The sequence below is a fragment of the Palaemon carinicauda genome, chromosome 44, assembly GCF_036898095.1.
Source record: "Palaemon carinicauda isolate YSFRI2023 chromosome 44, ASM3689809v2, whole genome shotgun sequence".
Classification (NCBI taxonomy): domain Eukaryota; kingdom Metazoa; phylum Arthropoda; class Malacostraca; order Decapoda; family Palaemonidae; genus Palaemon; species Palaemon carinicauda.
In genome coordinates, this window is record NC_090768.1 from 48,690,663 (window position 1) to 48,717,336 (window position 26,674).

The following is a 26,674-nucleotide window of genomic DNA, read 5'->3' on the forward strand; positions in this document are numbered from 1 at the left end:
AAGTATTTAATATATTTTTCTCCTATAAGTAAAATTCATCTTACTCTTTTTCTGAATTGCTTTATTTGTTGAACTTTTGGTCTTTTGCTTTCTGTTTTTTCTAATTAAGTATACTGCTCGGTTAGTATTGATAGTAGAATCGTTGTTTATATTATGAGATTTTTTTTTTATGGAAGTCATCAGCAAGGAGGTTATGTATGTGGTCTGAAATGTGATGCAAAGTTGGGAAAAATTATGAATGAAATTCATAATCAATTTGATTATAGATAATCCCCCTCTACAAAAATATCTTGCACAATAAATTGCGAGGCATTTTTTATAAAAATTTGAAAACAAATTATGAAAATGTACAAACTTGGTCATAATTTGGGCATTTTAATGTGAAAGTAAAAAATACTTATTTCTACGAAACTCCCCATATGTTCTCATTGATTCTCTCTCAAAACCTGGTTTCATACCAACATATAGCCTGAAACAAAACATTTACCTCTTTCTTTTCTGTTAATAGACTTAGACCTCTGGCAGTTAATAGCAATAATATTACTTTAGCTTTTCAGTATTATCATTGTCTTCGATGGGAAGTTATTAGATTTTACTGGTAGTAAGAGATATCTTCTTGATTTGGTAGCATTGTAATTCCTATGAGATAGTGAGTTATTACTGGGACATCATTATCCTCGTTCCTTTTGTGTCTTGTGACAGAATCTAGGAATGTAATAGCACATCACCATCACTTCCAAATCTTTCAATATACAAATGGTTGTTGTGACCTCTTGTCCATGACAACAGGGCATCTGCTATCTGATTCAGGGATGGAGATCTTATACCCCCTTGGTTCCTGACATACGCAAGTGCTGTCCCATTTTCTGAAAACAACGAAACTGTTTTCCTTACCATTATTGGTTCCTGATGTTCAAGAGTTTTGAATATTACTAGTACCACTAGGGAATTGATGTGTAGTTTGTGTTTCTTGTAGGGTCCATTTCCCTGAGAGATCTAGATGGTCCAGTCATTGATCTGAGATTTTTAATTCTATAGAGACTTCTTGTGATAATTGCAATTGTGACACCAATTCATTAGCAAAATGTTTTTTTTATGAGGGTAATAATGATGGCGTCTAGATCAGTCGTCATGTTTCAGTTTGACTTGAGATCCAATTTAAAAATTATCATATTCCTCAGGCAACCAGGAGAGACGCAGTTCTCTTGTAAGATGCTATGATTCCTAGAAGTTTCATCCACATCCAAACGGATATGGGCTTTGATATTTGGAACTATTACAGCAAAAGTTGAAAGGACTGAATCCTCTTCTCTGACAGAAAAACTTGAGAGGAATTATTGCAGTTATCATTCCCAAATATAGAATCTTGTGAGTTAGAGCTAAGAGGGACTTCTTGAAATTGACTAGGACCTCCAATCAATCCAACAACCTGAGTAACCATACTTGTTAAATGTGAAACCTCTACAATGAATCACATACAATTATCCAGTTATCCAAGTACAGAAGAACTCTTTAGTCCCAGTAACCTTAACCATTTCCAGATGGATGCCATCATTCAGGGGCAGTGTCCTGAGCTCGAAACATAAGCACTTGAATTGGTAAACCTTATAAACCTTTGATCCATTGACAAAGCGAAGGTATTTCCTCAAATTGAGATAAACTGTAATGTGAAAATATGTACCCAAGAGGTTCAGGGAGAACATCCAATATTTTTGATTGCTCCCAGAATTGTTGAAAATCTTTTCCTCAAAAACTTTGTGAGCATTGTGAATATAGTGTGCTGAGATATTTAGAACTGGTCTCCAACCTCCCGAGCTTATGGAGACTAGGAATAACCTACATGTATTGTAAAACCCCAGGGAGGAGTTTATGATCGCTTATATCACATCCTTCTCTAGAAGTTACGCAATTTCTAGTTATAACGTGAGCATTTGCCGTATTAGTAAGAATAACTGTGATGCAGAATTTGGTTTGTTTGATTAAGGAGGGTTGGAAGTTTGGGTGATACAGTAACTTTTTTTTGACCAGCCGACACCCACAAGTCATTCTGCAGGATTTTCCAAAATGTTCAAGAAGAGGGATAGTCTTCCCCTACCAGCTAAAGTTACATCCAAATTTCTTTTCTATTCGAATAGGAATAACTCCTATTATAGACTCTGCAAAGGAAAGTGATGCAAGCACAGTCCCTACCTGATTATGTACTGTACAAGTAAAATCTCTAGTTAACCAACTTTAATAACCTGAATTTAGAAATTTTCTTCATGAGACACAATGGTTAAGACTGGCTATCAAATCCCAATTCAAGACAAGGTCAGGTAATGCATCATTTTTCTTGTACATGTCAGCACATCTCTCTATTAATGTGGTCTAAGTACTAAACATGAACCTGAATTGCTAACATTTTCCTGAATCCAAGACAATTTTTTAATCTATCTATCTCAATTTTTTAGAATGAGAAGTTTTCAACTTTACTCAATTTATTATGGTATTTCTCAGCAATGAGGTTACTGCAGGGTGATCTGAGTAAAAATCAGTTGATTTTTCATGTTTACCATTTGGAAATGGGGATGTTGCACTTGCATGCTGAGGACTTGTTTTGTCCTTGTATGTGCTAGCGCCACTACATTTAGGCTACACAGCTAATGTTAATTTGTGATGAACTAATGGCCTAACTTAGTTAAACAGTGTACAGTCATATGAAACATGATGAAAATTATAATTTTTAGTTGAAACTTCGTTCACAATATCTGGATTTAAGGGGAATCATACGAAATGCCACGACCTTCACACAACTAATATGATATTGATTAGAAGTGCTTACTTTATGGAATGGAGGGATATTAAGAACAAGATTACCCACAAAATCTTATGCCTCACAGTCTTGTTGTCTTATAGAGCTACTAGGATTGGGGTATTGCATTTTGGTCAGGAAATTCATATGATTAGCCTTGATTTTAGTGCTGAATTTGACAGTGTTAATCATGAGGCCCTACTTTTCGAACTCAAACAGCTGGGAGTGGGTGGGTTGTTTCTTGGCGTCATTATTGAATTTTTTATTAATAAATCACAAAGAGTTGTTGTTGACGCTAACCGTAGTGAGTACAGTATAGGAATGTGTTCCTCAGGGTAGTGTTTTTGGCCCAATTTTTTCCATACTATATACACATGACATGTGGTTTGGGCTAGAAAATAAGCATGTTGCATATGCAGATGATGCTACTCTCTCTGCATCAGTTCCATCTCCTGAATGTAGATCTGGGGTTGCTGAATCCCTTGATAGAGATCTAGTTAAATTTAGTGCATGGTGTAAATTATAGGGAGTGAAGTTGAATCATAACTAAACTCAAAAGTATGATCTCAACAATGATAGTTTCTTAAACTCTTTATGACTTGAAATTTTAGGTGTTATTCTCGACAGAAAAATTACTTTTGAGAGACGCATTAGGTCTATGTCTTCAATTGTACAAAAAAAAAACTGGCTTATTGAGAAAGTTTTCTAAGATTTTCGGTGCTCAATCTCTTTTGAAGTGTTTTAATTCTTTTGGTCTACCTTGATTTCAGTATTGTTCTCATGTCTGGTCTTCAGCTGCTGATTCTCATCTTAATTTGTTGGACAGGAACTTACGGTCTATTAAATTTCTTATTGTTGATCTAGATATTAATCTCTGGTACCATTGTTCAATTAGCTCATTATGCAAGTTGCATAAGATTTTTCATGATTTTGACCATCCTTTACATTCAGGTCCTGGTCAGTTCTATCTTGTTCGTAATACTAGGCATGCAGTTAATTCTAATAGTCAGGCCTTCTCCATCATGAGACTCGATACTAGACAGTATTTTAGAAGTTTTATTCCAGCTGTGACCAAATTGTGGAATGATCTTCCTAATCAGGTAGTTGAATCAGTAGAACTTCAAAAGTTCAAACTTGCAGCAAATGTTTTTATGTTGAACAGACTGACATAAGTCTTTCTATAGTTTATATAATTATGAAATATCTGTTTTAATGATATTGCTGTTTTTAAAGTATTTCATTTTGATTGTTCATTACTTCTCATGTCGTTTATTTCCTTATACAATAATCACTCACAATACGAAATTAATTTGTTCCGTAGCATCTTTCGTACCGTTATTTCTTCGCATTATGAGTCGCCTTTTACCTGTAAATAGCTTAATTTGTTCCAAGCCCTACAAAAACACCACATTAAATTAATATAATAATGCTAAACTGTACTAAACACATGGATCATTCAGTTATAACCTGTAAATGAAATATATACAGTAATTAGAACAGACAGTACAGTGGCAATAATAAATGGAAAATACGGTAACAAAAATGTGGAACCTTACCTTTGGAGTGAGTTGGTGTTTGAAAGCCAAGTGGCGGGGCAGCAGAGGAAGATAACAAACGGCAGAAAACATTAGTACTTAACTTTATGAAACACATTAATAAATGGCAGAAAACATTAACACTTAACCTTATGTTAAACCTTTTTTTTTTATTTTAAGCAAAAAATATCTTTAAATCTCGTTTTGCAGCATGAAAATTTTATATGCAAAAGCTTTCGTATTAAGAGGTATCACTATATCTTTAACTCACTGGGGTATTTTTCCCTGTTGGAGCCCTTGGGGTTATAGCATCTTGCTTTTCCAACTAGCATTGTAACTTAGCTAGTAATGATAATAAAAGGGTTTAGCAGTAGGAGGCATTAAAGTATGTAAAGATTTTGAGGATATGTTTAAGGCTTTGGAATCTATTGTGTAGCGTACTTTCAGAACCCTTACTGAAAGGAACGCTAGTGACGTTGGGTTAAACTTGGGGATTTGGGTTTGGTAATGGGATGGAAAGGACAAGTATCGCCATTATTAAGGGAGGATTTACCAGACTTCTGAATTTTAAGAAAGGAAGCGAGTAATATCAAGAGTTTGTGAAATTCGTCCCTCTTTGAAAGATGTTTTAATTTTCGTATTGTTGGAATTTGGAGGCATCATTATCCTTGTCATCCCCACTATAATCAACTAGTCTAGTCTTCCCTGGCCTTTCCCCTGAACTAAAAGAAATTTTCCTTTTGCGCTTAGAACTGATTGGCAACCAATGAAACATACTTTTCCATGACTGGTACCGTAAGTAAAATGCATTCTTTATAATAATTATTTAAATCTTGGAATTGCCCCCGACACAATACACGGAAGTAATGGAAATCATGATTTCTCAGAAACTATTTCTGTGCACATTCCAATATGTAATTGCTAACAAAACCAGGCGAAGATAACTTAATTCATAGTATATAAATAATCTGGAAAACATGTGATTGCAGCCTATACAACAAAATCTGAAGAGACAAAGATTATCTGGCGTGGCAGTCCTTGGTTTCTTACCCCGTACTGCTAGAAAGTTCCATTCCTTTGTTAAGAGCATTTATTTATTGAAGAGAAAGGAAATATGAAGATATTGGGTGTGTTGATTAAACTTAGCTTTGGAGAAAAGTGATATGAACATGAAAAAATAATAGCACTATTCCAGAAATGTCTAATATAGCCAAGTTCCAATGTGTCATTTTTTTTTTAAAGATACAAAATTATATTTCCAACTACTATAAAGAGATTGTGAACATGAGATTAATGACCATCAGTATGTCACATTTCTCTTTTAGTATCAGGGTGATTATACACTATTAAAAATAACTTAGGCATTTGATTGTTGCTTCTTCACTAGGTTAAAATAATGTACTTTATATAAGCTTTGTCATTATGGAGTTAAGAGGTAGCTAGTAGTAGAAAGTTATTGCTAATATTTTTATTGGTTTTCCATGGTTGGTGTTCTGGGAACTTTGGCATTCATTTCCAAGTGACATGATTGGTGTTCTAGGACAGAATAGTTGACACAGTATCACAATGTGTAAATTGTGGCTTTCATTGAAAATACGAGTTAATAGTACCTTTAACAGAGTTCTGGGTGGTGGATTGAATAGTATTACCGGTATATTTTTGTCATTGGGGTAATGGGATGAACTTAACAGAATGAAGACTCAAAAACTGGATAATTAGCACTATGGCTATCAATTTGTCTTGAATTTTAAATGTGTATTATAATTTTGATGGCAAGCATAGTGTTTTATTTTTAGCCACATTTTTTTCCATTTACTGGTTATATCCACTTAGTAAACAAACATGAAGTATACATGTGAGTATTTACTAAAGATAATAAGAGCATATGTACACTTAAAGTATCATATATGAAATAAGCTCAATTATTTAGAAAAAAGGCAAAACATTAAACAAACACTTAAAGAACCTGCATGTGATAAACCTAGTACACACTTGAAAGAAAAACTGAATTCAATACACCAATAAATGTTTCCAAACAAAGGTTATATTCAATGCAGTAATGAAATATTCTTGTCATGAAATATTTTTATCACTATCAGTATTTTGAAACTAAAATTGATATAGTTAATGATGTAAAAGATGCACTTTACTTTTAGAAGTATCTTCATTTCAGTGAGGCCACTTCGGGTTTTTTTTTTTTAGTTATATATATAAAAAAACACACGTCTATGATTCACACCCAGTATAATAATGTTTATACACCTCGTGCATTAAAAAAAAAAAAGTGAGAGACTATAACACAAATATGTATTGAAGGTATATAAGAAATTTAGAAAGTTGTAAAGATGAAAATTAATCTTCAAGTAAGGAAAATTTCCCATTCTTAGAATCGATTGCTTTTCTCACTCGATCAGTAAATTAAAAAAAAAATGGTTTATTATCTTAATCTACTTTTAGAGATGTCAAATAACATGTGCCATTGAATTTTAAGCAATGCAAATGCCTTAACAGCTGTAGACTTGAGTTAACCAAAACTTGTTTTGGTTGATAAGTTCACGGCTGTGGGGTTTGGTTGGGCAGCTGGTTATTTTGAATCTTTGAAATTATTACCTCCGCCAGGAGGGTATGTTTTCGGTTCGGTTTGTTTGTTTCTCTGTTTGTCTGTCTGTCTGTGGACAACGTAGAGGCCACATTTCTACACGGAATCACTTCAAACTTGGCCAAGTAGTTCCCCAATGTGTATGGAAGAACTGATTAAATTTTGGTCAAGGTCACCCCAAGGTCAAGGTCACAGGGGTCACTGGTGTCACTATGACATAAGTGGCCATATCAAGAGACAGAAATAAAGCACTGACTTTTGCATAAGCCAACAGGGAAGTCCTAGTCCAGGCGCAACCCATGGGTGATGTTCAAATTTATAAAGGTCAAAGGTCAAGGTCATATTGGTGCATTATATCAATGTCATATTAAGTATCAGTGGCAAATGAACAAAGATCACTTGAAGGTCAAAAGTCAAGCAGGTCACTTGAAGGTCAAGGTCACGTGAAGGTCAAGGTCACGTGAAGGTCAAGGTCACCTGAAGGTCAAGGTCACGTGAAGGTCAAGTACATTTGAAGATCAAGGTCACTTGAAGCCAAGGTCATGTGAAGGTCAAGGTCACGTGAAGGTCAAGGTCACTTGAAGGTCACGTGAAGGTCAAGGTCATGTGAAGGTCGAAGTCACATCAATTCATGATTCTAGGACATATGGCGCTCTAGGTCACCTTGTTATTGTTGTTGTTATTATTGTTGTCGTTTTGGGGTCATATTATTATTATTGTTGCTCTTGTTGTTGTTATTGTTTTGAAGTCTTATTATTATTATCATCAATTATTATTATTATTACCTCCGCCAGGAGGGTATGTTTTCGGTTCGGTTTGTTTGTTTGTTTGTTTGTCTGTCTGTCTGTGGACAACGTAGAGGCCACATTTCTACACGGAATCACTTCAAACTTGGCCAAGTAGTTCCCCAATGTGTATGGAAGAACTGATTAAATTTTGGTCAAGGTCACCCCAAGGTCAAGGTCACAGGGGTCACTGGTGTCACTATGACATAAGTGGCCATATCAAGAGACAGAAATAAAGCACTGACTTTTGCATAAGCCAACAGGGAAGTCCTAGTCCAGGCGCAACCCATGGGTGATGTTCAAATTTATAAAGGTCAAAGGTCAAGGTCATATTGGTGCATTATATCAATGTCATATTAAGTATCAGTGGCAAATGAACAAAGATCACTTGAAGGTCAAAAGTCAAGCAGGTCACTTGAAGGTCAAGGTCACGTGAAGGTCAAGGTCACGTGAAGGTCAAGGTCACCTGAAGGTCAAGGTCACGTGAAGGTCAAGTACATTTGAAGATCAAGGTCACTTGAAGCCAAGGTCATGTGAAGGTCAAGGTCACGTGAAGGTCAAGGTCACTTGAAGGTCACGTGAAGGTCAAGGTCATGTGAAGGTCGAAGTCACATCAATTCATGATTCTAGGACATATGGCGCTCTAGGTCACCTTGGCGGAGGTATGTCCTCTACGAGGACCATGTCCGCGTTCAGGACTTGCTCACTTGTTAGTTATATTTTTCGAGCTGCTTGTTGAACTGCTCCCCACTGAAAGATTAAATTCCACAAAAATATAATCACAGTGTTTACGTTTTAACCCATTTTTATATACGTGGATATTTTAGTTTATTGATTTGTCAGTTATTTTACTATTAGCTAAGGTGCTCACTATAGCTTTCTTTTTTTTTTTTTTTTTGGATATCTAACGGGAAATCCATGTATCCTAATTTTCTTGGACAGAAATTAGGAAAGCTTTATTTTTTGTACATCTCTAATTAATATTTGCCATTAACTGTGACATCCACCATAACCTAATCATGTAATTGGCAATATCCCCATTTCCTATCTAACTTCCTTTCCATTTTTTGTAGGTTGGCATCAATTAGTGTCTTGCGTGGGTTATTTTAGACAAAACTTCAAGTTCTTGGATGTGTCACTATTCCCTTAGCTATGTTGCTTTTCTGTTCATTTTTCCATGGTTTGGTGGATTATAAGCTTTTATGGTTATGAGGTTCACCTTTTCATCAAGAATAAATTCCTTTGGGGACCTGTCTTGAGTTGCTTGTTGTTATGCTGTACTTTCCTCACTCAATCCCCCTATCTCTTATATGTCCCCTTTCTTTTGCCATAATATGGGTTTCCCTTTTGATATTAATTACTGTGTTGTATGTATATTGAAATTATGATTTTTCTTTACTTAAAATACTCTATTCAAGAAAGTAGGCTCCATCTTTTTCATTATTGTATAAGGCTCCTAAATATATTGTTATTGTAATTGAGAGGTTTCTTAAATCACCTGGTGCACTTTTATGTGTCTTCTACTTTATTTTAAACATTTAATCTAAACAATAACATTTTACATCACCCAATATCACTTTTAACATCATTTCATAACTTTTCATTCGGGCCCCTCTGAGTAGTCGCAGGAAGAGGTGGAGAAATAGAGAGATACATAGCAGGAATCCCTGATGTAGTAAGAAGGGATCTACGGTCAAACCCTTGTGTTCTGGTGTAAAGAAGGCCTCTGAGGCCATTCCTAGACCCCAAAAAGAACCGTCTCCAGCCTCTTCCTCTCAAAGGGAACTTGCACAGTCCCTCAGGAGGGGGGGAGGCAGGGAGAGCAAAATGCTAATACCAGGGTTTCCCCTCTCTTAGTACCATTAGTAGGGTAATGCTTGTGTAGCCTCTTGGCTTGGCAATCTCTCAGTCAGAGGATTTTCTGGACTGCCCCCCCCTTCCCCTTACCGATAGTGTTTTTGCCCGATCTATCAACTACCAAAAACCCTGGCCTTGCAGACAGAGGTGGAAGGGAAGTTCATCGAGCTTTTACAGTCAACTCTTCCTGATGGAAAAGTCAACGGGGGTCTGGAGACTGGTCATGGACTTATCTTGACTGAACAAGTTTTTTTGTCAAACGAAGTTCAGGATGGAAACAGTATGACCTGTGCTGAATTCCATCAGAGAAGGAGACTTAACGCTTTCAGTGTCTCTACAGTATAGTATGTGTACTAAGAAACCTCTTAAGTACCCATTCGTCATTCCTCTGGAAGGTAACTCCACTTCTCTCTCTACGGTATAGTGTAGCAGTTCAAGACTGTCTTCTGCGCCTCAGGTGTTTACTCGGGTGTTCTCTCTAGTAGGTTGGCCAAGGCACCAGCCGCCCGTTGAAATACTACCGCCAGAGAGTTATGGGGTCCTTTGACTGGCCAGACAGTACTACGTTGGATCCTTCTCTTTGGTTACGGTTCTTTCTCTTTGCCTACACATACGCCGAATAGTCTGGCCTATTCTTAACAGATTCTCCTGTCCTCACACACCTGACAACACTGAGGTTACTAAACAATTCTTCTTCGCTCAAGGGGTTAACTACTGCACTGTATTTGTTCTGTGGCTACTTTCCTCTTAGTAAGGGTAGAAGAGACTCTTTAGCTATGGTAAGCAGCTCTTCTAGGAGAAGGACACTCCAAAATCAAACCATTGTTCTCTAGTCTTGGGTAGTGCCATAGCCTCTGTACCATGGTCTTCCACTGTCTTGGGTTAGAGTTCTCTTGCTTGAGGGTACAATCAGGCACACTTCTATTTAATTTCTCTTCCTCTTGTTTTGTTAAAGTTTTCATAGTTTATATAGGAAATATTTATTTTAATGTTACTCTTCTTAAAATATTTTATTTTTCCTTCTTTCCTTTCCTTACTGGGCTATTTTCCCTGTTGGGGCCCTTGGGCTTATAGCATTTTGCTTTTCCAGCTAGGGTTGTAGCTTAGCAAATAATAATAATAATAATAATAGAATCTTAGGCCCAATCTTAGAGATATGTCTGTTGTTGTATCTCGACAATTGGCTGATCCTTGCCTCCCCTTTTGGAGTTGACTATGTTCATGTGCGTCGATCAGTCTTGCCTGCCCATGAATCTCGGCTCCTGGAGTGGGACGTGACCCTGGTTCTTTGGGGTCTTTTATGAGTACCTCGTTTGAGCCTTTGAGAATGTTGTCAGACTGAAACTGAGGAGGTGAGGTGCCTAGTCTCTACCTTAGTCACCCACTCTGAGGGTTGAAAGGGGGTTCCTTTCAAGTTTATGGCCAAAACCAGAAATCTGTGATACACAACCCCAGGTACGAGATCTCCATCTCCTCTCTACCTGAAGCAACCAGTAGTGATTGAGAGGAGATTGTGTCTCCTGAGGGTTGTGCAGTGCTATCTGACGAGGACCTGGCAACTCAGGTCTGAGTTTTCAGACCTTGAGGGCACACTATTCTGTCTTATTTCTCTTCCTCTTGTTTTGTTCAAGTTTTTATAGTTTATATAGGAAATATTTATTTTAATATTGTTACTGTTCTTAAAATATTTAATTTTCTTTGTTTCCTTTCCTCACTGAGCTATTTTCCCTGTTGGAGCCCCTGTTCTTATAGCATCCTGCTTTTCCAACTAGGGTTGTAGCTTAGCAAGTAATAATAATAATTGTCTGTGCCAGATAAACAATCGCTAGAATCGCTGACTAGGAATTGCTGCTATAATAGGTCGTAAAATACTTTCTGGTGTTCTAAAAATTCCTTAGCTAAATATAGGGTGCATCTTACCACTTATAGGGTCTTATGACACGGGAAATACGGTATTTATCAAGATGAAATGAATCGCTAGTTGTCTGGAATTTTTAAAGAAATTTCTTTCAAGAAATCCACACCCCTAACTTTAATTTCTTTCGCACCGTCATCTGTAGTGTGAAGTGCCCTCTCCGATGCCGTCTATCAAACGTATCTTCTTCCAGCAAACCTTCTCTCTTCATACCATCCTTCATCTTAAATTGCTATCTAATCCTCTGCCTCCCACTTGACCCCCCCCCTCCTGTAACAGGTCCTTACCAAGTCCTCCTCACTCCTTCTCGACCATCCACCCTCAACCCGTGCCCACGCCATTGTGGTCGTGACATTCTTACCATCTCTATAATCTTTATTGCTCTGTCATCCTTCTTATTTCATCATTTTCCTGTCTTTCAAGTAGTGATATTACCTTAATCCACTTCAGCCTTTTCATCTGTTCTCTCAAGCTTTGCTTCTTCTTTTTGTCATGAGCCCATGTTTGTGATCTCCGTATATTAACACTGGTCTTATTACTGTGCTATGATCAATCTTGACTTTTAGCTTGATTGGTATTTTCTTATCACATACCACTCGCACCTCCCCCCTCCACTTCCCCCAGGCTGCTTTTATCCTTTTCTCAACTTCAGTCTTACATCCTCTCTCCAGACTTACAGTAGATTCCAAGTATCCAAGTTGCTTCACCTGTCTTTTAACCGAGTTTCTCCTCTTTCCCACTGTTATCCGTTCGGGGTTGGTTGCCTGATGTGCCCTCTCCAATGCCTTTGATAGCTTCTATCAAAGGCATTCCCTTCCACCAAACCTCTTTTCTTCATATCATCCCTCACCTTATCTCTCCATCTAATTCCCTGCCTCCCTCTCCATCTTCTCCCCTCAACAGGTTTCTAGCAAACCCTCCTCACTACCTCCCCACCATCCATCCTCAACACATGTCCACACCATCTCAGTCGTGACATTATTATCATCTCTGTAATCTTTACTACATCTTAATTGAGTCTTTACTTTCAATTATGGCTATCCTGCCCCTACCTCCTTACTGCTCACCATAATCTCAGCGTTATCCTTGTTTACCCTAAAGTCACCCAACTCCAAAGTCTCCGACCACTCTACAACCCTTCTCAGTAAGTCTTCCTCATTTTTAGAGTTAATCACCAAATTATCCCACAACTCTTCATTACTCATATTTTCACTTAACACATTCATGAACATTATATATGAAAATGGGCTTAACCCTTTTACCCCCAAAGGAGCCGTACTGGTACGTTTCACAAAACACATCTCTTCACCCCCATGGACGTACCGGTACGTTCCTGCAAAAAAATGCAATTTACAAATTTTTTTTTATTATTTTGATAATTTTTTGAGAAAATTCTGGCATTTTCCAAGAGAATGAGACCAACTTGACCTCTTTATGACAAAAATTAAGGTTGTTAGAGCAATTTGAAAAATATATACTGCAAAATGTGCTTGAATAAAAAGTAACCCTCGGGGGTTAAGGGTTGGAAATTTCCAAATAGCCTGGGGGTAAAAGGGTTAATATTGACCCTAACTGCTGTTATAACTTTTCTCCTTGTTCTTTTATACAACATATAGTACCCTCTCTAAAACTTTCAAATCATGTTTTGTTAGTTTAATTCCCCTGTTGTTACCACATTCCATGACATCACCTTTCTGCTTTAAATGTAGATATCATTACTCTCTCCTCCCAGTCTTTAGGCATTATTTCCTCTTCCCATATTGCTCTTAATAAATTCTGAATCCCCCCTTCTCCCTCACTTTTCAGAGTTAACTGTTTTGGTCACAAGTCTGGGTTACATATTTAGAATTCTAGACCCTAGATTTTTTAGTTTTCTTACCACTGTCATTTTCTAAATGTTTTATCTAAAGAAGATGTCTACGTGTGGGGTCATTGGTTGTGAGGACTTCGGCACGAAGGGGTGTAGTTTGAAGTGTTTTTAGGATAGCATCAACTGATGCATAGTATAAAAAATCTTTGGGCGCACAACATTAAAGCTAGAGGTTAAGTTCATTAGTTAAAAGTTGATTTCATGTTATTACCCTGTTGCTAGATCATTCTGGTACCATCATGAACTTCACTTTCCCACTTACACCATACATGAGTTTTCCACATTTTATCTTCTAACTCCCCTTTGTCATAATTTTGTGGGATATCCTACAGGTCTTTAACCTGTTACTTTTTTGTGGGTTTTCCTACAGGTCTTTAACCTGCTACTTCCATTAGACTAGCAGTCTCTTCATTTCATCCATGGTGCAGCTACTCTCCTTTCTTGTGCTCTTTGATCCTTTACTACAGTCCAGTGTGGTTTCAAGGTAATAGATATGCTCTTGCCTCTTCTAGGACCTACACTTGTATCGCATCACGGTTTTAATTCCCCTTTCTTCAATATCTGCTTTATAGTTATACATTTTTGCTATCTGAATTCTCTTATCTGTATATTTTGTATCCAGAGCCCATCTTGTTACACCTGTTGATAAATAACTTTGAGATAGAATGGTAGTGTGGTTGGATTTTGTTAGGAAATACATTTTGTAATTGGTATTTCTTGTTGGTCTTACTTTAAAAGAAAGGCCTAATAAAATGTCTGTCCTGAGAGTCGCTCCATATTAAATGAAGAATAAAGGAGACTTTGGAATCAATTTGTTGGAGAATGTTTGATATTTCTTAGAATAATTTGGAAAGTCCTAGCTCCTGATGGTGTAGAAAAGTCCTATTGGTAGGGTTTCTGAGATTAGTCCTATTTTGATTATTTTTGATAAATTTTATTGCTAGACTACACCTTTTTGCCAGCCCTTTGCTGAATACACTTCACTGCTTTCGTGGATCACTTCCTTATTTTAGATGCCCAAGTGAAGGAATTTGGCATCCATGGCCATGTGGGCCAGTAGCTTTAGCCTGGGGGAATTTGCCTTCTTTATTTTCATCATACCCAAGCCCCTGTCACAGAAAGAAGGCACCCTTTGTCTACCCTCCTTCAAACATTTTGCCTTGAATGGACAGAGAGGAGAATTTGCTTCCATCTCAGACAGTGCATCTTCCAGTGGGCCTTGTACCTAAAGAAAGTGGCTGCTTTCCTTGTTATGAGTACTGCCTTTCCTTTTTGTGCATTACTGCACCCCTTCCAAACTACTTCAGGCCAGCTAGATAGGTTCTTTCTCCTGACACATTTCAAAATGAAGATAGTGGTGCAGTCAGTGAATAGGTTCATCGGCAACGATAATTTCTGGAACGTTAGCATACATGAATGTTACAATGTTCCTTGCCTAGACCTAAAGGATACATACATATTGCAGTGATCCTTGACCAATCCTTCACAATATGTACTAAAATGTTCCAATGCTCCCTCCATAAAGTAAGTACCTATGATTCACCTGGGATAGGGAAGATGTATTAGTTCTGCATTAGGTTTCAGGCTGTTTTTCATCATGCTCATCTTCACTTGAACCGTATCCCTTGGTGCTGTTTGTGCTCATAAGTTGAGAATCTATTTATGTTGGTACAGTCAGGACTCTTGAGGGAGGAACTGCAAAGCCAGCTAAAGGCTCTTTCAGCTCTGCTATGGCCTGGGCCTCCAGATCAGTTAGAAGTAAAATGCAACGCCATCCATAATGGCACTGGATGTTGTGATGGTTATTGACACGCAGAGTGGGTTAGTTTGTCCTTTTAAGAACAGTATTGAAAAATTACGGTTGACGAGTTGTTAGTTTTACTGGAGCCCTTGCCTGACAGCCAAGTCCTGTTATGTTCTGTGTTGTTAGAGAAGCTGGTTTTTTATTTTGGTTTCAGGATTAAATCTCTATATACTGATGATTTGGCTTTACCTATGCCCAAAATTTGCCCAGTTTTAACTTCCCCAAAAAGTTCTGAAAGACTTCTGTTGGGAGAATACAGACATCTGATGAAAGGAGTTCCTCTTACACCACTCTCTCAAGAAGGACATGTGTTCAATTATGCTTTGATTAATGGTGGAGAGATTACCTTACTTATTCAAAGGCCATGGTGGAAGATATCTATGCATTAGCACCATCCTTAGGAGGAGTTATATCTGAAAATACCACTACTTTAGTTGGCACTTTAGACAAAAAGAGTCTAAACTTGTATGGATTGAAAACACTACTTAGAGAACTATGAAATATGCTAGCCAGGTAATATGACTATTTTTTTCATTGACAATGCTACATGAACTTGACGTAAAATTCTTTTTATGTAATCCTTGATGGATATCATATCCAGTCTCTCTTCTTCGATTGTACAAAAAAAAAAAAAAATTGAAACAACGATGTTTCTTGAAAGATTTTAGAGAATTGGCTATACTGGGGAAACATTTCAATTCTTCATCTTTTTTTTTTCTTTCTTTTTTTACTATTGTTCTTTCTGTCTTAAAGAGCTACCTCACATCTTAAACTTGGACAAAATCATACCGAAGTTTTGGACCTTACCCCGTGGCACTGTTATTTATTTAGCTCATTGTGCATGCTTTGTAAGGAGTTTTGAAACTGGCTGGTCCTATTTTGCATTTAGATCTTTTTAGACATATTGTACTATCTTCATGGAATATCAACCCATGCAAGTAATTATAGCAGTCTTCATATACCAGTGTTGTCATTTATTTAATGGGGTTCTTTATTACACAGTATTCTTTTGTTGTATTCCAACAGTGACTTGACTTGTGGTGAATATGCCTAAACTTATGGTGAACTTTGTGGAAATTCAGAAGGTATAATGGTTGCGAACATCTTTTTCTTGGGCAGGTCGAGGTGTTTCTTTTCATAGGATATGTTACTTATCTAATTTCCTTATTTTTTCTTTTGCTTTTATAGTTTTATTTATTTCTCCATTTTGTTTTTGTACTGTGCTGCTTTTCCTATTGGGCTCTTGGGCTTGGTAGATTTTTACTTTTTCATCGTAGATTTCATTTGGTTATTGGATAATTCTGATAAGAGATGAGTTGTTCTGATAAGAGATGAGTTACCTATGCCATTAATTGTTACATGATGGCTCTCAGAGGACTCAGTCAATAAAGCCTAGACGTGAGTACTAACAAGGAATTGTTGAATTTGATTTGGAATTTCAAAGCAATTTTGGGGGTCTTTTTTTTTTTTAACCTTCCAGTTACAACCTTACATTATTAACCTTTGCAGTAGGCAGCTCTTTTTGGTCTAACCCTGAAGGTTGCTCCTGTTACTTTGTAAAGTTTGTGATTCATTCAAGGAGTTAATCTTCCCTCGGTCCTTCTTTTGTGCCCTACCTCCAGGTTTCTCGTCTCATGATAGACAGAAAATTGCCTTTTCCTGTTATCTATCTCTGTGCTTTAGTATGGGTTACAGAAAATAGCAAATATTAGATAATGCACTGCTCTTAGCTGGGGCTATTAATGTGAAAGGAATTCTGTAGTTTCTCTGGTAAGGAGGCAACACGAGTGAGAAAGGTTTGAGTAATTTCCTTTCCAATTCACCTTGAATTCAACCAGAAATTATCTATTTCATAGGCAGGTAGGTGCTCCTTTACTTTTTTCAATTGGATTTGTTCCCAAGTAGTCCAGTTATCTTAAAAGCGCATTGTCTTATTGAGGTCAGGAAGGGATTTTATTATTCTTAATCCACCTTATCTAAACTCGAACATTGCATGTAGGATATCTGGAATAGTTGTGAGATGTGAAAATCTGATATGTAGCTTGCATGTCTCACATCACTAGTAGGTGCCTTACTTTTCTTAATTAGGGTCCACATACCTAGTGCATTCAATAGTTGTACTATTATATGATTGACTTCAGTGCCAAGAGCGTACAAAGGAGATTGAATATTGAACTTGTTCATTTCCAAGCCATCTTTTTGGTCCTGTAGTGTACCACTATTGACTCTGGGTAACTTTGAAGATATCCTCCCTACCAACTCTACGTACCAAGTAAGAGTTCATTCTGCTAGAATAATAATTCTGGGAGTAAATGATTTGAGAAGTATGGAATAGTTGTAACCCTGTAATGTATGACATTCTCTCCAACCCCAAAAACATGCATTTCATACCCTCCACAACAAAGTTGAAATGAAACAGAAACAATATTGGTGGGAGGACAGAGCAATTGACAGTAAAAGTTTTCAGGATCGTAATTAAAATCAGTGGTGAGACTGGAATTTCTGTGTTCACTGGAATAACGCTACTGCACAGTATGTGGGTTTGGCTTAGAATTTGCTGCTAGGTTGCTTTTGGTCAGATTATTCAGCATGCATCGGTTAGGGTTACATACCTAATACTTAGTCTATCTACTACTGTACTCTTAAAGTCCCCTTTCATTTGTACGGTATCATTCCACTCCTGGATTAATTGTAACTAGAATACGTGTACGTCAGTTTTTCTCTAGTAAACAGTTTACTATTTGTTCACCTTTAGGTCAAAACCTTCCAACACCTTTAGCCAAAATGCCTAAGTAGTGCTTTCGTTTTGCGCTAGAGTAAAAATTAGCATTGGATTTTAGGAGATTTAGTAGTTTAAACAATTTACTTACAGAACTGTACTGGGGTTAGTAATGTTTTTTGGGGAAAAAAATCAAATTAATCTGAGGATATAGAGCCTGAAACTCGCTTATTCATTCCTTTAGCAAATTGGACAAATAAAATTTCAGGCTCTGCGTGCGTAAATACCATTGTCTCAAGGTGATAGAATATACTGGATATGCATTACAAATACTTTTTTTTATTTATTTTTTTTTTTTTTTTGTCCTTTACCTCTACAAATTTTAAGTTACATATTGGTACAGAAATATTATAATCCATTGAATAAATGGCTTATTTTTTTTTATTTTTTTACCTGCACTTCCTGTTTGGTGAATTCCCACATCATCCATCTAACCACTCACAGTTTGAATTTTTGCAATGAAGAGTACATTAAGTACTGTACATCAAATGCAAAATTTAATTTTATCCAATCATTTTACTTATTCTCTTGAAAAAAAAGTGCGGCCCAAAAGTATATGTAGAATTCCTTGGTTTCCTCAGCGACCACTCATCTACTTTATCTTAGCATATTCCATTATTTCCAAATTTCAAAGCAATGTTTATTGCTGATGCCAAGGTCAACTGCCTGTTCCTTTTCAGTTCATGAATGTATTTTAATGGGAAATTATAAACTCTTGGTATTTGATATGTATTCTTTTATTGTGAAACTTGTAAAACAGTTTAGATATTGGTCAATATCATACATAGAATAACAGGCATGATTGTTTCTTGGCATTAGTAAAATTATGATGACAACAGTCTAAACTTTGGTACCTCTCTCAGTCATGGACTTCTATTACAAAGGAATTCTCTGTGACCGGAAGATTTTCTTTAAAACCCCATTTTTCTTGGTACTTTAAAGGAAGAATGTAGGTTTTCTATTAGTGCTCTTCCCCTTTAATTTATGTTGAATAATTCAGCTAATACCTGTAATTGGAAGATAATAGATTTTAACGTAGAAAATTTAAATTGTGCATTATATTCCTCTTATTTTGGGATTAGGTTTATTCATTCATGTACAGTTTTGTTAGGGCAAATTATTGATACAATAATTGTTATTTGATCCTTCTACAGAAGCTTGTCTGAAAATTAATTTAAAGTATTGAAAGTCCTGATAAATTGGGATTGAAATTTATAAGAATAGTCATTCATATAACCAAATGTTACATTTAGTCTGAGCCACAAGTTTTCTATTAAAGTGAATTTTCTACCTTTTGAAAGTTGCTTAAATTGAGAATGATTCAAGAAATACTGTATTCAGAATTTGATTGATTTAAATATGAATTACATTAGCAATAAGTATAATGAATAGATATATTATTGTGATTTGACATTTAACTAAATAAAGTTTAGAATTTTCATATTAGTATTCAGTACAATATTGATTGCTTACATAAGGTTTACATTCCCTCCCAAGTAGGTTATCAATAATATTTTACAGGAACTATAAAATTAATAGCCACTGTAATATTTATTTTAACTGTTTGTGAGCATGGTGGATGAATGATTTTATGAAAGAAACCATAGGTTGTTGAGTTTTACCTGAAAAAAGTTATTCTTTTTATATTTTGTTAGATGCAGGTTTGGTTTTTTTACCTAGATTTCACTTTATATAGATTATATTTAAGAATCAAAAGTTCAAATTTCAATCGAAATTTTGCGTCTTGTACAACATATAATTCTTAATGTAGGTATTAAGGTTTTAGTTAAAAGATATTGTATATAGATGAAATAATAAGCTTAATAAAAATTGTTTGAATGTGGTGAGCAAATGAGTCTAAAGGAGGAGTTAGCTTAGCACTGGCTCACCCTGCGTTGCCTTCAGTATCATCACAGGTGGTACTGAGCCGAGGAGTGGAAGGTGATGCCAGCGCCACCCGCCCCCATCCTCCTCGCGTGCAGGTGAGCCAGTGTGATGCTGACCAATTTCATCATTAGTTTTAAGTTGTCCTAGTCTGATCTCATTGTGCCATGTCTTTTTTCACTTTACTCTTTCTTGTATGATGCTGTTTCTGCTTTCAAATTTGATTTACCAGTGTTTGGTGTTTTTTCTTAAGTTCCTTGTACAGTATACAGTATTTTTAGATATGGGCATGTATTTTTTGTTCTTCTTTTGTGCATGCTTACTAAGAGTGTTTTAAGCTGCTGTCACTTATCTTCTTTAGGTATAAGGTCTCTTGTAATAATAGTCGTGGTTCTATATTTAATATCTCTAATCCACATATAGTACTAAACCCGTTTTTACTTTTAATACATACATAGTATTCCTCATGTACTGTACTGCATATCTATATTTTTCTTTTATAGTTTTGAAGTTACTTTTATAGCTACTTCCTCGCATGTATTTTCTGTAGTTATTCATAGACACTTATTTGTTTTTAGTTGTTGCAAGTTAATAGTTTGATAATTTTTATGTCCACTTCTAGGTATTTTTAGAGAGACCATTTGGGCTGGTAATACATTGACATGCTAATAAAGTATATATGATCTTGTACTTTATTTTTATTATTTTTATAAATTTCTGTCATGCTTTGTTTGGGAAATATTTTTTGTTACCCATTAGGAGTAGGAATACTTATTTGGGAGAATTTGGTATTATTTTAGTTTACAATTTGTACCTTGTGTTGTTTACAGGTTCCAAATACAGTAACTTAGTTTCCCGTAAATCCTGAGTATAATTTGGAGTAGGGGAATTCAGAAATCAGCAGTTCCCAACATAATATTTCTAATCCAGATGTAGTGTTAGAATGACAAATTGTCCAAGTGGATTGCAGTTCCAAAGTAGGATAACTTATTTTTAGTATTTGGTGTTTTAATTCTTTAGGCTATTTTTTATTAGTCATTAGTCTCATTAACTAAATAAGCAAAGAGCCTTGCTTGGTAGGAAAATATAAACTTTTAAAAGCACCATAACCCCCATTCAGAATTGAATTTGGGCCCCAAGAATGCATTTATAGTTTTTCCTACCTGAATACAAACCTTAATCAATTGCATGTTGTTTATCTCCAACTGGTGTAGAAAAGCAGATTATTTCATTAATAATATTAGGCTTTCAGTTGGCTATCCTGGAAAGATAATGCAGTTGCATCATTCTAATAGATAGCTTTTGCCAGTCCTTTGGTATGTGAATGAAGTTAATGTAATATTCTATCAACATTAAAGTAATTGTTGGTAGCTGCCTTTTTTGTTTAAACTTTGATGTTAATCATAAAGCATATTGCCAGTTCATTACGTAATTTTCGTTACTATCCTATCCCTTTTTATCCCTTCTTATGTGTTGTGATTTTGCTCGACTGCAATGTATTGTTTGTATTATTCATAGTTCTTATTCTTTTCTTCAATTTTAATTGATGTGGTTGACATATAATTGTGCATTACAGTATTTTAAAGATTTCTTGGTTTGTCCTTATTAGATGTAATTGCTTTTCATGTTTCTTTTCTTCCTGGAAATCTTAAACTTTTGGTACTTTGCATTTTTTTTGTACCATGCAGGTACACCACTGAATTTCTGGTCCAAAGCCATGCCTGATTCCCGATTTTGCTGTTCCATCAGAGGTAATTTAGTAGTAATTTAACAGTACATCTATGTTTCGCTAAACAGGGATGGTGCATTCACTTTCAACTAAAATACTTTTAGCATTCCAGAAAAACCTGTGATATCTTGAAACTTGAGAACTCCAAATTTTAGATAACTTGAAATAAAAATTAATCAGGTTTGGAGAAAAAAAAAATTTGGAAGTGTTTAAGTGTTCAATGCTCTAATTTTCCGGGCGTTTTATTCCCAACGTTCTCCTCTAGTAACGACTATCCCAGTTACTAGATAGAGTGTTGGCAATTCATCAGACTCCGAGCATTTTACTGTGTTCGTTAATGCAGAATTCAAGTAAAATATTGTAGAAGTATATAAACTATAGAATGATAGTAGTAGAGTATGTACAGTAAGATGATGGCTAATTTTAGTGTATGAAGTGTTCAAAGTTTTATCAATTGGGGAATGTCTCTAGTTTTCTTTTGGTTCTGTTATCAGTCTGTTTTGAATTTCTGTATGCATGTATGTATGATTTACTTTTATTTTGATTTACTGTATAATTGATATTTTGTACAGTATCAGTTATTTTCTCACCAAGTTATACATACGTAACTGTGTATATGCACACCTAATGCAAGTATACACTTGTTTTTGTGTGTATAAAGATTTTGAAAATTACCTTGACTATATTTTTAATGCAGTTTGTTTCTTAACATGCTAGTACGGTACCTAACTTGTTATAAATACACTTCTTATTTTTACAAATGAGGTCAGCGATAATTGTCTCATTTTAGTTGCTGTGAATTAATTTTTTGGGACATGCTTTATATATTGACAGTAAATCCTCTTACACTTACTTTGTATGTTTGAAAATGAAAAACTTCTCCCTTCCATCTCCGCTTTGGTATTTGAAAGTAGGCAGCTAGGCTGTTCCTTTGACGTTGCCGCAATATTCGCCTAGAGCGAATTTTATTAATTCCATGTTTTTAGTACATTCTGGTATTCCAAAGAAAGTTTATAATGACATGTTTTTCACGTGTAGTAAATCCAAATTTGTGTTAAAATGTGAAATTTTACAAAATTATGTAGCGTGCATCTGAAAACAAGCTCCTGTCGTTGACTTTGCTGGGTTTTGTTATTAACCTGTTATGTGTCCCCTAGGACCACCACCACTATTAATGTACCGTCATGCTTTCTCTCTTGCAGTTAGCCGTAATTTCACTATTGATAGTTTTTCAAAGTTAATATCAATTTTTATGCTTATAATTTGCATTTACAGTATAGTTCAATCTTGGAATAAATAAATAATGGAATGAAAAAATATTGATATCACTATTAATTTATTTCAAAAGGATACATAATATGGAATGAATAATATACGTTACATTTTCCATTATTCTTTTAGCATTATCAGACTGCTCATCTAGTATTTCATTATTTCATCTAAAGAAATACACCTCGTCCTTTAGCCGCTAATTGTGAAAAAAGCCAAACACATTACTCTCTCTCCATAAACGCTCGAAGCGTACTGAAAGGATACCAGACAGTACCAGTTGTCTAACGTCGAACGACCTTCAGAAAAAAGTTGCCGGACACCATATGTTTCCATTCACAGCTTACATATGCTGAGAGTGTTGCCAAGTGGTGTTCCTATACTTACTATACGAGTAAACGTATTATTACGGGACTGAGGACTTGAAACACGCATTTGAAGTCATGAACGTAACATCCCATTGAAGGCGGTACAGAGTAGAGCGTGGTGAACGTATCATTATGTGGGCGACGCTTAACAGGTTAAATTTAGACTTGACCATCACAATACTTTATAATATCTGAGGGAGAAATTTAGGTTAGTAAACAATTTTCGAATCACTTTACTTGGTACAGTAATTATATGAAAATAATGATGCTATGCGAACTAAAATACTTCCAACCAATCAGCTGTTAGGAACTTTTCTGAGCTAAAAGAACACCCCTGTGAGTTGGTGCAAATCTGCCTCTTTATAAAAATATTGACTATAGCTTAATACCTGTCTATCTGCACTGTCTTTACTAATGCATTATAAGGAGGTTATAGCTTATTGGGAAAGAAAAAGGTTAAGGTTTATTTTATAAACCGATATGGATGTAGGTCAGAGCTTGCACCACCAATCTGAGGTATTTCTTATTCTATGTCTTACAGTTTTAAATGTATATCTTAAAATGCAGTAGCAGTAAGTTATGTACACAAAAATAAGAATATTTTTAGTTTTACAAGACATTTCATCTACGGTATCCCCAAAACTTCCTTTTTTAATAAAGCACTATAAAGATTAATTTTTCAGATAAAATGTCTAAAGTACAGCTTAGCTTTGGCTTGAAATTCTTTTGACAATTGTAATGATAACCTGTGAGATTAACTTGAATGGTCTAATAGAAGGCTGAAATTCTTTGGGATTACAGTAGTAGTGTTAAACTGTGAGGTGGACGAGTGGTCTTTCCCAGTGCTGTTTCTTTTAAAACACCTGATAAGTTTAGGGGTTATTAGACTTATTATGTAAAGATTACACAAATTGAACTAAATATAGGAGTCTTATCATTTGGATAGTACTCTATTGGATCCCTCTCTGGTTATGGATCATTTTTCCTTTGCCTACACATACACCCAATAGATTGGCCTATTCTTTACACTTTCTTCTCTTTCTTCAGACCAAAAAAACTGAAGTACTGCACTGTAATTGTTCTTTGGCTACTTTCCACTTGGTAAAGGCAAAAGAGAGACTTAGTTATTGGAGCCCTTAGGCTTATAGCATCCTGTTTTTCCAACTTGGGTTGTAACATAGGTAGTAATATTGTAATGGTAATGGTACTGAGAGAGTACATTAAACATTTGTAAGCTTCTGGTTCCATAATAAATTTAAATTTACATCTATCTTGACCCCGTCTATGTTGCCCTTCTAATGTGAAGCTATTGTGCGATGTGCAAAGATCAATATTGCTCTCGAAATATTCCTCCTTGTAATGGGGTAATGCCATTAGTGCACCTCATGTAATTCACAATTGGCATTTGTTGATGGTCTTTGTAGCATCCTTTTAGCTACACATTATTTAGCAGCATTTCATGACTTTTCTGGAGACTTTTGCCATATGGCCCAAGTGGTTTTATTTAATGGACATTGCTGTGATTCAGTTTCTTGTTTTACTTGGTTTTATTATTGGAATCCGTACTGTAGTGTCACTCTTTTATTATGTATTTAGCATTTCTAGTCAGTTTTTAATGCCAGAGTTTTTTTGGTTGGATTTAGCAGCTCAGTTAGTAGGATGAGTTTTTTTTTTTATTGAATTTTAGTTATTGTTACCTAATTTTACATGCCTTAGTATTCTTATAAAATACTTTCAAGTTTTCGGTACAAGTGCCCATCACAGATAAGTTTTGAATCCTCTTCCCCCTACTATGGATCGTAAAAACTTGATTATCAGTCAGATTAATGTCATGGACATTTTGAAAGAGTGTCTTTTCAGATGTGAACATTTCCAGAAAAATTTTGAATACATTATACTAGTCTGGAAATTAATTGAAATACTGTTGGTAGTGGTATTGGTAAACTGTTAGGTATAGGCTACCCCATAACGAGAAAGCTAGACTCTGTAGCATCTAAATAGTAGGAGGCTCTTGTATTTTGTGATGATGCCTATAATACAATTTTACAGTAATACTGTATTTTCCTTTGATAATAATTTGTCTCCTTTGATAGCAGAGATAATATCAATCCAGTAATAGGCCAACCATTTTACAGTACAGTAGTATTTTTCTTTGATAATAATGTCCCCTTTGATAGCAGAGATTAGGAGATGATTTTTACAATTATATGGCCTGTAGTTTGGTAGGTTAGGGACGACTCGTATTGATGATATCGGCCAGTTGGTAAGAATGATGAAATTATAGTGATATTAATTGAAGGATGTCTTATCAAAAAAAAAAAAAAAAAAGCATTTCCATGGTATTTACTTTTGAGAAACACATTAGGTCTGTGTCTTCTTCCATCGCTCAAAAAAGTGGCTTATTGAGAAAGTCTCAAGATTTTCAGTGATCAATGTATTCTGAAGAAGTGTTTTAATTCTTTCATTCTACCTTGTTTTGAGTATTGATCTCCTGTGATCTTCAGCTGCAGAATCTCGTCTTAATTTGTAGGACAGAAACTTACTTTCTATTACATTCCTTATTCATGATCTAGATATTAATCTTTGGCACCGATGTTCAATTAGTTCATTATGCATGTTGCATAAGATTTTTCATAATTCTGACCATCATTTACATTTAGATCTTCCTGGACAATTTCATCCTGTTCGTAATACTAGGCAAGCAGTTAATTCTAATAGCCAGGCCTTCTCCATCATGAGGCTCAATACTTCTCAGTATTCTAGAAGTTTTTTTTCCAGCTGTGACCAAGTTGTGGAACGATCTTCCTAATTGGGTAGTTGAATCGGTAGAACTTCAAAAGTTCAAAGTTGCTGCAAATTTTTTTTTTGTTGAACAGGCAGACATAAGTCTTTTTATAGTTTATATAAAATCAAACCATTGTTCTCTAGTCTTGGGTAGTGCCATAGCCTCTGTACCATGGTCTTCCACTGTCTTGGGTTAGAGTTCTCTTGCTTGAGGGTACACTCGGGCACACTATTCTACCTAATTTCTTTTCCTCTTGTTTTGTTAAAGTTTTATAGTTTATATAGGAAATATTTACTGTAATATTGTTACTCTTCTTAAAATATTTAATTTTTCCTTGTTTCCTTTCCTCGCTGGGCTGTTTTCCCTGTTGGGGCCCCTGGGCTTATAGCCTTCTGCTTTTCCAACTGGAATGATTTATTGTTAATTTGTTCTCATCATTTATTTATTTCCTTTCCTCACTGGGCTATTTTTCCCTATTGGAGCCCTTGGCCTTATAGCATCCTGCTTTTCCAAATAGGGTTGTAGCTTTAGCAAGTAATTATAATAATCGGTACGGCCAAACTATTAACAGATACGAACTTGTGGTTTATTACATTATATCAAAGAATAATCGCACTTTGTAATGCTGTAAGCAAAATATCCTTGCAATCCTTACAAAGAAAAACAGCATGTAAGTGAAATTTTTGCCAAAAACTTTAAAACAT

General features: G+C 35.6%; 1 long non-coding RNA gene across 1 annotated transcript in view; it reads left to right on the forward strand.

The window, feature by feature from the left end:
• Positions 1-26,674, forward strand: part of LOC137634263 (uncharacterized) — a 53,640-nt gene that overhangs the window by 19,528 nt on the left and 7,438 nt on the right. The window contains exon 2 of the long non-coding RNA XR_011042497.1: positions 19,841-19,917. This is a non-coding gene — a long non-coding RNA (uncharacterized lncRNA). The remainder of the gene's footprint in view (positions 1-19,840; positions 19,918-26,674) is intronic.